Source organism: Tamandua tetradactyla, chromosome 4, assembly GCF_023851605.1.
Source record: "Tamandua tetradactyla isolate mTamTet1 chromosome 4, mTamTet1.pri, whole genome shotgun sequence".
Classification (NCBI taxonomy): domain Eukaryota; kingdom Metazoa; phylum Chordata; class Mammalia; order Pilosa; family Myrmecophagidae; genus Tamandua; species Tamandua tetradactyla.
In genome coordinates, this window is record NC_135330.1 from 34154999 (window position 1) to 34167254 (window position 12256).

General features: G+C 36.1%; 1 protein-coding gene and 1 pseudogene across 5 annotated transcripts in view; one reads left to right on the forward strand and one right to left on the reverse strand.

Moving 5' to 3' along the window:
- The window catches only part of TDRD5 (tudor domain containing 5), a 100883-nt gene that overhangs the window by 9144 nt on the left and 79483 nt on the right, over positions 1 to 12256 (forward strand). The gene's annotated exons all lie outside the window — the stretch shown is intronic.
- On the reverse strand, positions 4314 to 6922 carry LOC143678878 (storkhead-box protein 1 pseudogene; annotated as a pseudogene).

The window sequence follows — 12256 nt, forward strand, 5'->3', positions numbered from 1 at the left end:
GAGATCTTCTGTTTCTTCCTTAGTCAGTATAGGTAGTTCATGTATTTCTAGGAATTTGTCCATTTATATAAGCTATCTAGTTTGTTGGCATATAGTTGTTCATAATAATCTCTTATGATTTTTAAAATTTCTTCATGATCTGTGGTAACAACCCCCCTCTTGTTTCTGATTTTATTTATTTGTGTTGTCTCTCTTTTCTTTAGTCTAGCTAGGGGACCATCCATTTTATTAATTTTCTTAAAGAACCAATTTTTAGTTTTGTTGATTCTTCCCATAGTTTTATTGTTCTCCAGTTTGTTTATTTCTGCTTTGGTCTTTATTTGTCTTCTTTTATTTGCTTTGAGGTTAGTTTGCTGTTATTTCTCTAAATTCTCCAGATAAGCAGTTGAATCTTCAAGTTCTGCTTGTTCTTATTTTTTAATACAGGCATTTAGGACAGTTTAAATTTCAGCACTGCCTTTGTTGCATCCCATAAGTTTTTATATGTTGTATTCTCAATGTCATTCGTCTGCAGATATTTACCGATTTCTCCAGCAATTTCTTCCTTGGCCCACTGATTATTTAAGAGTATGTTGTTAAGTCTCCATATATTTGTGAAAGCTCTGGTTCTTTGGTGATTATTAATTTCCAACTTTATTCTACTGTGATCAGAGAAAGTGCTTTGAATAATTTCAATCTTGTTAAATTTATAGAGACTCAGTTTATGTCCCAGTATATGATACATCCTGGAGAATGTTTCACATGCACTAGAGAAGAATGTGTATCCTGGTATTTTGGAATGTAATGATCTATATGTGTGTATTAGATCTAATTCATTTAACTTATTGTTTAAGTTCTCTATTTCCTTGTTGATTGTTCTGTCTATAGTGGAGAGTGATGTATTGAAGTCTTCTGCTATTACTGTTGATATGTCTATAGCTCCCTTCAGTTCTTCCAATATATGCCTCATATTCTTTTGGAGCTCCTTGGGAGCATACACATTTATGATTTTTATTTCTTCTTGGTGAATTGTCCCTTTTATTAATATGTAATGTCCTTCTTTGTTTCTTATGATGTTTTTATATTTTAAGTCTACTTTGTCTGATATTAGTATAGCTACTCCTGCTCTCTTTTGGTTACAGCTTGCATAGAAGATCTTTTTCCATCTTTTCACTTTCAATCTTACTGTGTCCTTGAGCCTAACTTGCATCTCTTATAAATAGCATATAGATCAATTATGTTTTTTGATCCATTCTGTCAGTCTGTATCTTTTAATTGGTGAGTTTAGTCCATTAATATTCAAAGTAATTACTGTAAGAGCATTTTTTAATTCTACCAGCTTGTCCTTTAGTTTTTGTCAGATCTGTGTATTATTTTCCTTCCCTCTCTCTTTTCCTTTAAATTACCTCTACTCATATTTTTCAATTCTGTGCCCTCCTCCAGACCTCCATCTCCTGTCGTTTTTTATCAGCTGACAGGGCTCCCTTTAGTATTTTTTAGGGCTGGTTTCTTGTTGACTAGTTCTCTCAATCTTTCTTTAACTTTGAAGATTTTAATATCTCCCTCAGTTTTGAAGGATAACTTGGCTGGATAAAGAACTGTTGGTTGAAAGCCTTTCTCATTCAGGGTCTTAAAAATATCATACCACTGCCTTCTTGCTTCCATAGTGCCTGTTCAGTAGTCTGAAGTAAGTCTTATGTATTTTCCCTTGTTTGTAGTAGATTGCTTTTCTCATGCTGCTTTTAGGACTTTTTTTTGTTTCTCTTCAACACCTGACAATCTCATTAGTATGTGTCTTGAAGTGGGCTTGTTTGGATTTATTCTATTTGGAGTTTGTTGGGCATCTTTCATGTGCAGATTTGTGTCTTTTATAAGGGTTGGGAAGTTTTCTCTGCTTATATCTTCAACTAACCTTCCCAGCCCTTTTCTCTTATCCTTCTGGGATACCAATAATTCTTATATTTGTGTACCTCTTGTCCATCATTTCCCTATGATTCCAGTTGCATTTTTTCCATCTTTCTTGAAATTTGTTGTTTTGTGAGCTCTAGTTCTGTTGTTCTATCTTCTAGCTCACTTCTTCCTTCTGCTTCTTTGAATCTGGTATCCTGTATCTCCAGTATATTTTTTATTTGGTCTACTGTATCTTTCATTTCAGTGAGATCTGCCATTTTTCTATTTAACCTCCCAAATTCTTCTTTATGCTCTTCTAATGTCTTCCTAATATCCTTTATTTCTTTATAAATATCCTTGAGTAATTCTTTACATATTCTCTGCCCCCTCTGGAATTTTGATTTGGTCATTTGGCTGGGCTATTTCTGCTTGGAGCTTCGTGTGTTTTGTGATTTTCTGTTGTGTTTGGGGCATTTGATTATCTTGACACAGTTATTTTGCAAGTTCGTTTCCTTCATGCTTCTAAAGTTTTGTATTTACTTCGTTTTTACTGAATTTTTCCTGTTGTATTTTGTTTGTCATTTATTCTCTGCCAAATCAAGCTCCTTATCTCATGCAGGGGATACAGTTCAACTTAAGTGTGTATTATAAGGTAGACTGGGTGCACAGCTACTCCAGTGGCAGAATGGCTGACTACCACACAAGAGACCCAAGGTTAACTCCTAGCCCTTTCTCCCCAGCAGGTGACAACCATGAGGCTCCTCCTCCCTTAAGCTCTCCCCTCCCTTTCTGGTGCCCCCGACCTACACCTGCCTTCCATTTCTTCTTGCATGAGTTTTGATATTGTATGTCTTTCAAGGAGTTGTCAAATTTATTGAAACAAAGTTATGTGTAACATTTCCTCATTATTAAGTTTTGTAATAACTGTTCCTGACATTGTTGATAAATTGTCTTTTCTTTTTTTCATGGTCAATATGGCTAAATATATATCCAGTTTATTCAGTTTAAAAGAACCAGCTTTTGGTTTTATTTTTATTTTTCAGTTTCATTGATTTCTGTGCTTACCTTTATAATCTGGCCTTTCTATTAATTGTAGGTTCATTTTTCTCTTCTTCTTCCAGTTTCTTATTGTACAAGTTTGAATCATTCATTTTGGTCCTTCTTTCCTAATATAAATTATTAAGACTGCATTTTTCTCTAAATGCTGCTTTAGCTGCATCCTACATATTTTGATATGCTTTAATGTTCATTTATTTCAAAATAGTTTCATTTCCCTTGTAGTTTCTATTTTTGTCACGTCATTTATTTAAAAGTATTGTTTAATTTCCAAATATTTGATAATTTTTCAGAAATGATTCTTTTGATTTCTCATTTAATCCCATTATTGTCAGAGAATATAAATGTGATTGAATGCATCGAAAAGTGTTTTATGATCCAGAATATCACAGTGAATGTTTCATCTGCACAGCAAAACAATGTCTATTCTGCTGTATTTGGATAAAGTGCTCTATAAATGTCAATTAAGTCAAGTTGATTGATAGTCATTTAAGAATTCTCTATATTTACTGATTATTTCCTAATTTTTTCTATGAATTACTGAGGGATGAATGTTGAAATTTTCAAATAAAATTTGTAGATTGTCTTTTTCTCCTTTAGGCTTCATCAGTTTTTGCTTCACGTATTTTGAATCTCTGCTATGTATGTACAAATTTAGGAGTTAGGTTTCTGATGAAATGCCTGATTTATCTATGAAATGTCCCTCTTTGTTGCTTGTAATAATTCTTGTTCTGCAGTCTGTTTTGTCTGATATTAGCATAACCATACCAGCTTTCTTTATATTAGTTATAGCATTTTCCCATCCTTTTATTTTAACATGATTGTTTTATATTTAAAATGAATTTTCTCTCTAGACAACATTTGTGTAACTTTTCAATCTAATCTGACAATCTCTGCCACTTATGAGTGTTTAGAGCATTTATACTTAATGTAATTATTGATATGATTGAATTTAAATCTACCATCTTGCCGTTCTGTTTTTGTTCCTTTTTTCTTGTTCTTTTTTTTGCTTTCTTTTGAATTAAGTGTTTTTTTAATAATTCTGTTGTATCTGTTGTATTAGCTATACCTCTTTGTTTTGTATTTTAGTGGATGCCTTAGGAATTTCAACATGTATCTTATCACAGTTGACCTTCCTACAATATTATACCATTTCATGTATAGTGTAAGAAACTTAGAAGAGTATATTGCCCTTCTCCCATCACTTGGGTTATTGTTGTGATATGCTTTTAGTATATATTTATAAACCCTATAATATATAGAAAAATATGTAATGAGATTAATACCATATGTGCTTTAGAGGACTCATGTATTTGGTTGATTAAAATAAATCTATGTTAATGGTGTACATTTTCACAAAAACAATTTTTCCAAAAGAAAAGCAAGAATTAAACATTTATAACTGGAGTTACCTGTAGTAAGGAATTGCATGTAAGTGTTTGGCAGCTCTTTGCACCTTCAAAGTTCTGCTGGAAATTCTGTCTTCTTTTCAGTCCATCCAAAACGACTGAATTTTTAGATGCCAGACTCTGTGTCCATGGAGAATCTATTCTACTATCTTATCCCATGTTATAATTTTCTGTTCCTTCTGAGTGACTGTGTGTTTGTTGGATATCCTGAGACAGTATTAGCATATATGAAGTGCTTAAAAGTTCTAAATTTTATTTCAAGTGTTTTCTCATTTCTTGACTCTGGAAACTCTGACTGTAGCTAGCTGGCTTCTTTTCTGTGTCACCAACAGATTCTCTCAGGGTTTCGACTTCAAAAGTGGCTTTTCTTGTGCTATGGTATTCAAATATAGTTTTAACAGCAGGTGCCGAAGTCTGTACACATTCAGCAACTCTCGGTTCTTCTTCATAATTAAAACTGAACTGGGTCCCTGAATTGAGGCCACAGCTTTCCACAGAGAGATTAGGCTTCTGGCCTTTACCTGAATTAATGGGCACTCCAGTGAATTTGTAACATTCATTTCCTTTAAGTATTTGATGTTCACGCCTATGTATTTTGCTGTTGTGCTCAGTCATAGATCTTCCAGTGACCTTTTGTTTTCCCCAAGTTATTCCACTTGCTTCTACCTGTAAAGGAATACTGAATGTAGCTAGGCAACATTTGACATAAGTCATCATTCTCAGAAAAGTCGTCATCTTGCAGATACAATGAACTGCAGGCACCATCATCATCTTCCATTTCATTCTGATACAAAGCTTGATCACTGTCGGAAAGCCTTTCATTTTCTAGACTCACAGTTTCTGCATCCTAGACGAATGCCTTTCTCATTATTTGTTCTTCTGAGTCTGTGTTTTGCCTCTCAGGTTGCCTCAAATCTTGGTTTGTATCAATTTGGTAGTCCGAAAGGCCAAGATTTGAAACTGGTATATTGTTTTATCAACTAACCTGCCAGCAGAGGAAGGCTGACCTCGTGATGGCAGGATATGCTGTGTTTCTTTTGTTTCCCCAAATTTGTCAAAGTCAGAATGACTTTTCCTCAAGACTTCAGGGATTACCTTATTTTCTTTACCATATGCATCTCAACATACTTTTCTTAAAAGAACAGCATTGACTGTCAATCTGCAAAACACTGTATGGAGGGCAATTTGAGAGCTGATCCTTGAAATCATCTCTGATAGGTTTGACAGTAGAGTTTTTCATATAAATTGCTTCATTCAGTATATCATTACTTTGTTCAGCATTTGACTGTTTGGCTTCACTGTCAAAGATTCTTGAAGAATCCAAAGACCTTAACCTTTGGAAAGTCCTTTCCTTTGTTTTAGTGATTGGGTTTCAGGTCACTGGTCTTTGACTGTTGTGCCCTTTTGAGCTCCCTTGGTGAGGCAAACCCTGAAAAGAATTGCTGGTTTGCTTTTTGTAAATCAAATGGGAACCTAGGACTGATGGATTCTCCTCACCAAGTGGTTTCTGATCTACTGCTTCATGTGGGCTTTTAAATCTGGGGGTGGGCTGGGCAGCAAGAAGGTTGGTATGTTTCTTCTGCCCGATACTTACCTGGCTTAGGCTTACTTCCCTGACCTCTGCCTGTTTGTCGATCCCTATGAGAATGACTCTGCCTGTGAGGCTTTGCAGACTGCCTTTTCTTAACTCCCTCTTTTAAAGGATATTTGTGCCTGTTAGCGTATCAGTGGAAGTTGGCGATTATATTTTTTCCGTTCTTCATATTTTTGCATTAGAGCGGTGTGTTTGATTTAGTTGTCAACAGTCAGAATAGGGTTAATTCGTGTGATTATCTCATTCAATATCTCGAGGGATATCATCCAAGTTAATTTCATCTCGGACAAACCATTCTTCAGGTGGGAAGTGGGCAGAGAAACTGCTGGGTTCTTTTTTGAGCTTCTCCTTTCTAAATATACTGTGCCAGAAGAAACTAAAGCCAAACTTCTTGGCTTTCTCTCTTTCGTGTACAGTAAAGGTTTGATGCTACCACAGACGTGATTTTCCTCAGATGCTGGAAAAGCCTAACTCTAAGCCAAAGGTGTGGATTCCCCAAGACTTTTCTGTCCCTTTCTGGTTACTCCTGCAGCAGTTGGTGGTTCTTGTACAGCCTGAGTGCACACATCAGTAAAACACTGGTAATATTGACAGTGGAAAATGGGGGCAGCATTTTTTTTTCAGCTAACTCTGCACAGTTCTCCGTGCTCACCAAATATGTAATGGCAGTTGGCATTAGGGGCTTTTGTCTGTTAGGACTTTCTTATGTTCTTGGGTGTTTGTATTTGTAATGAAGTAAGTCTGAGGAGTAACTATGAAGTATCCTTCTCCAGTGTGATAAATCTTCCTTTCTTTGGTCAGAATTCCCAAAGTTGTATAGAGAATATCTTGAGATGAAATTGCAATGCCTGGGTAGTGTTTTCACCAAATGCTCCAATAGTGATTTCTGTGTTACTGTAATCTGAGCTACCTTCATGTCGGATATAGCACAGCAAAGAACTTCAGCTAAAGATATAAACTGAGATTGAGCTATTGGAGTCATTTGCACTGGAAAGTCAAGACTTTGGCTCAAGGAAGGGTAATCTGGGAAAGCATATTGCTGGCAACTCCTGGTCCTTATTCCTGGTTCCAGTGTTTCCAGCTTCTGATGCCAGTGGTTTTCTAAGTGTCTGTGGGCATTCACTTACCTGGTCCAGAACAAAACTCTGGGTTTCATCTCTTAGCTTAGTATCTATCGGGGCAGAAACTTCTCATCAGGTTCTGGCTGTTTCTGAGGGTCCTTGCTTAGCACCCAGGCTATTTCTGCGTTTATCTCCAAATGTCTACATTGGCTCTGCTGTTATCTCTCATTTTTGAAAGACAGTTTTGCTGGACATAGAATTCATGATTAGCAGTGTTCTGCTTTTAGTACTTTAAATGTGTCATACCACTGCTGTCTTGCCTCCATGGTTTCCAATGAGAGATTGGCACTTAATTGTATTGAGTCTCTCTTTTATGTAATATGTTTCTTCTCTCTTGTATCTTTCAGAATTCTCTCTCTATCTTTGGCACTTGGAAGTTTGATTATAATTTGTCATGGTGTAAATTTATTGGAGCTTATCCTGTTTGGAGATTGTTGAGCATCTTTGATGTATATATTCATGTCTCTTGCTAATTTTGGAAGTGTTCAGCCATTGTTTCTTGAATATTCTCTGTGTTCCTTTCGCTCTCTTTTTTTTCCTTCTGGGATTCCCACTATGTGTGTATCAGCATGTTGATGGTGCCCCACAGATTGCTCAGCCTCTGTATACCTGTCTTTCTTGTCTGCTCCAGATTAGATGATTTCAATGATGTTATTTTCAAGTGCACTAATTTTTTTTTTTCTTCTGCTAACTCTAATTTGCTGTTGAACTCCTTAGGGAATTTTTACTATGTTCCTGTGTTCTTCAGATCTGTTTGGTTCCTTTTTTAAATTTCTGTCTCATTTTTAACGTTCTTTCTGTTTACCTGTTGTTTTTCTGATTTCCTTTAGTTCTTTGTCCATGTTTTCTTTTAGTTCTTTGAGCATATTTAGAACCATTTTTTTGCTCCCCAAGTTTTTGTCTGGTATATCCTAGGTCTGATCTACTTCGTTGATGGTTTCTAATGCTTTAATCCTTTGCCTGGGCCATCACTTCCTTTTTTTTTTTTTTTTTTTTTGGTATGTTCTGTGATGTTTGTTGAAACCTGAGCATTCTTATATTTTAATGTGTTATTGGAATTTAGATTCTGAGTTGTATCTAGTTAGTGTTATAATAGAGCTTTCCTTATGCCGGTAGCTAATAAAAGAATTAAAAAGTGAACCACCTTTCTCAGTCTTTGCAGAGTGACCTGTAAGAGCACTCTCCTTCAGAACTTATCCATACAATGAATTTAGAAGATATTTCTAAGCTAAAATATAGGGGTCTCCCTGAACCTTTCTGAACATGCCTCTTGTCTTGGCATGCACATGTGGCTCTAGAAATTCTCCTCTTTACAAATGTCCCCTCTTCCCTAGAAAACAGTTTGGGTCCTGGGCATTGTGCTGTATGTCCTACAGCCAACAGTCACTTCACAACATGACTGCTTTCCCACAGCACTCTGTACAAGAGCTTTGTGAACTGCCTCTACACTCAGAGCATGTTTTGGGACAACTGGTCCCTAGGCACCACCAAACATATTGGACCAGACATACATGCCCTCAGTATGTGCACTGGGTATGCAGATGACTCTTCTCCCAGCAGGTGTGCAGTGGAGAGAAGGGCCAGCCAGGGTGCCAGGAGATCCTGTACTTTGGATCAAGGTAGGCTTTTTCTTGATTCAGCACTCTCCCGTTAGCAGTCCTTTAATTGTTTTCTGCAGCTTTGAGAAGATGTTTGTCCCAGTTATTGCTGGTTGCTCAATGCTTCTGTTGGGAAGATGGAAACTCGAAGAGACTCAGTTCCCTAATTCTTAAAACACAAGTTTTAATTTCCTATTAGGGCAGACCCAACATAACTTCTGTTTTCCTCAAAATTATTGGCCTATCAGTTTGCTAAATGTTCTTATAAAAGTCTAAAATATATGTTTCTTTATATTCATGAAAAAACAGATTAAATTAAATGTTAAATTTGTAAATTTATAGACAACTTTTCCTTTCTGATCACCTGTATTTTCTGTTTTCCACAGTGAATATAAATTCTTTTTGTCATAAGAACAACACGCTACCAAAAAGAAAAAAAAATCAGTTTTCCGTTGTAAAATGAGGAGCTGAGATTCTTCATTTTTTACCTGCAAGAGGAGCAGACAGGTGCACCCTTTAGTATCTGCCTTTGGCCATTGCCATGTTTCACAAAGCAACTTGTTTGAACAATTTAAGACCTTCTTTTTTTGTGAGGAAGTAATCTTTTTGCCACATTTACCTCATTGTATTGGTTTTTCTTTATTTTGACCTCTCCAGAAGCAGTTTAGAGGAGTTGTTAACCTTTGCATGGGAACGTCCTCAATATGAATTAGCTATATTTTCTAGTGAGTGAAGCCTGTCTAGCCCAGTTCATCAGAAATCTCTGCAGTGATATATAGGCTAGACCATAGCTAGTGACGGTGTTACTTTGCTTCTCATTTACAGGTCTAACTGTAAGAAGAGTCAGGGAGTGCCCAGATAGTTCAGTGGTAGAATGCTCGCCTTCCACATGGGAGACCCAGGTTCGATTTCCGGACCATACACCTAAAAATAAATAAATAAAAATTAAAGAATAGTCATAGGAATCTAGTGTTTATGGCTTCTCTAGCCTTAATGCCATCTAAGTACTTCATTCTCATCCCTTGCCTATTCCCTGCTTTACACAGTAGAAAGTGTTTATTGTAATAATTACCATGCGATTTAAAGGAGGTAAACTTGGGCTTTGTAACGAACATCTTCTGGTCTAACTTGAATCAGGCTTGGGTCTTAGTTTAGACCTGACTTAATTTGCAACTAAATAGATGAAATGATTTTACGTGAATTAGATGTTATACTTATCATAACGAATAAGAAGGGAAGCATTTTTATTCACCTGATTTGGTCCAATCATATTTCAGGAGTATCTTCAACAAGTAACTTAATGTGTTAAACAATTACAGTCAGAACAAGCAGCTCAGTGGGTTGATTAATTTAGTTCTCTAGAAGTTGTACTTGTTTCTCCAGCTTTTATCCTCTAAGTTCAGATGAAGTTTTTAATATGGCAAGTCAGATTCCATGCTATCTGGCTTTTAATTAAATGAGCTACCCAGCAAATATTTAAGTGATTGAAAGCATTGTTCCTTCACATGCCTCTGTGTCAATTTTGTGATCTTTGATAATGTATTAATGTTTTTCCATATGGCCAAATGGCCTCTGGTCTATTCCTCTAACATGAAACTTCTGTTCCTTTCTGCATTTAGCCTCATGCATCTTGTTTCCAAATTGCATCCACCCTCATGCTTCTAAATTATCACTCAGGTGTCTATGTTTTTAAAAATAGCTTTTTCTTATTACAAAAGTAACACAGGTTGATTGAAGAAAATTTGAAATACGAACAAGCACAGAGAAAAATAAAAATTACCTATACTGTCATCATCTGGAAATATTGACATTTTCTTCTTTTTATGAAATTAGAATTCTTCTGCTCCTTAGTTTGTGACATGCTTTTTTGTGTGTCAAAAGTGCTCATTATGAACATCCCACTTTGTTAAATTCTTCTGCCACATAACTTAACAGTGGTATGAATGTGCCATAATTTATTTAATTAGTACCCTAGGTTGGGCATTTAGGCTGTTTCTAGCTTTGCTATTAAAAATAAACTTGTGGGGGGCAGGCCACGGTGGCTCAGCAGGCAGGAATGCTCGCCTGCAATGCCAGAGGACCCAGGTTCGATTCCCAGTGCCTGCCCATGTAAAAAATAAATAAAAAATAAACTTGTGGGTGGGCCATGGTGGCTCAGCAGGCAGAGTTCCCGCCTGCCATGCCAGAAACCCAGGTTTGATTCCCGGTGCCTGCCCCTGCAAAAAAGAATTTTTTAAACAAATAAATAAACAAACTTGTGATGAAAATCTGTGCTCATATTTACCTTCAGTTATTACCTTTGTAATAGCCCCTCTTTTCTAAAAATCTCTTTTTCCAACTCTAAAACCAGAGTGTTGCAGTGTTCTCATAACTGGTTTTCTGGCTACTCCATCCCTTCAGTCTAATTTTCTGCTGACACATTACACTTCTAATAATGTCAGTCCCTTGTTAAAAATCTGTAATATATGTATCTTGATTTTTGTCTGTACAAATAAGAAAAGCTTTTTAGCTTGACATTTAAAATGTTCTGTAATATGACTTCAATCTACCTTTCCAGTTTCCTCTTCTGTTGCTTCCTTAATGCCTTAAGGCAAACTATTTTCTCTTTTTCCTTTGTTCATGAAGTTCCTTCTACCTTCAGTGACTTCTCTACCATCCCTTTCTGCAAAAATTTCTCCATACTTCAAGGCCCTTCTGAAAGAAAGGCTTCTGTAGATTTACAACTTAATGTGATATACCCATCTGTACCTTTGTACCTCTTTGGTAGCACTTATAGTCAGTCATAGGTTGCTGTTTATGTATTTATTTCATTTTCCCTACCTAATTGTAAGAGCCTTGAGAGGAATAATGCTATGACAGCATTATTCCTTTTTCTTTTTAGTCCCCTGAAACACTTAGCACAGTGGGAATTTAATAAACCTTTGCATTGTATCTTCAAATGGTGAAATCACAGTGGAATTCGAAAAATCAGTTATTTTTAGCTGTTCTTATCATTCAGTGGGAGAGCCATAGGGAATTGTCTCATGGCAGATAAGAAAAAATACAAAAAACATTAAGATGAAGGGCTGACATGCTTCTTGAAGATGATTGTATAATGACATAGCTTTTGCAGTGTGACTGTGTGATTGTGAAAACCTTGTATCTGATGTTCCTTTCATGTATGGTATGGACAGATGAGTAAAAAATATGGATAAGAAATAAATAATAGGGGGAACAAAGGTTAAAATAAATTGCGTAGATTGAGATACTAGTAGTCACTGAGAGGGTGGGATAAGGGTTCTGGCTTGTATGAGTTTTTTTTTCTTTTTTATTTCTTTTGCTGGAGAGATGCAAATGTTCAAAACAATGATCATGGTGATGAATATACAACTATGTGATGATATTGTGAGCCATTGATAGTAACCGTGTCAAGAATATTTGTTTGTTTGTTATTTATAATGAAAATGTCTTTAAAAAAAGAGGAGGTATGTGGTGCTGCTGCTATTAACACCCCCCCCCCACCACCAAAAAAGATGAAGAGCTGAAGAGTTTAGAGAAAGCTTGTGATGTAATCTAGGGTATCTAAGAAACCCCTTCCCAAATCCACATGGAAATGACCAAGAAAATGTA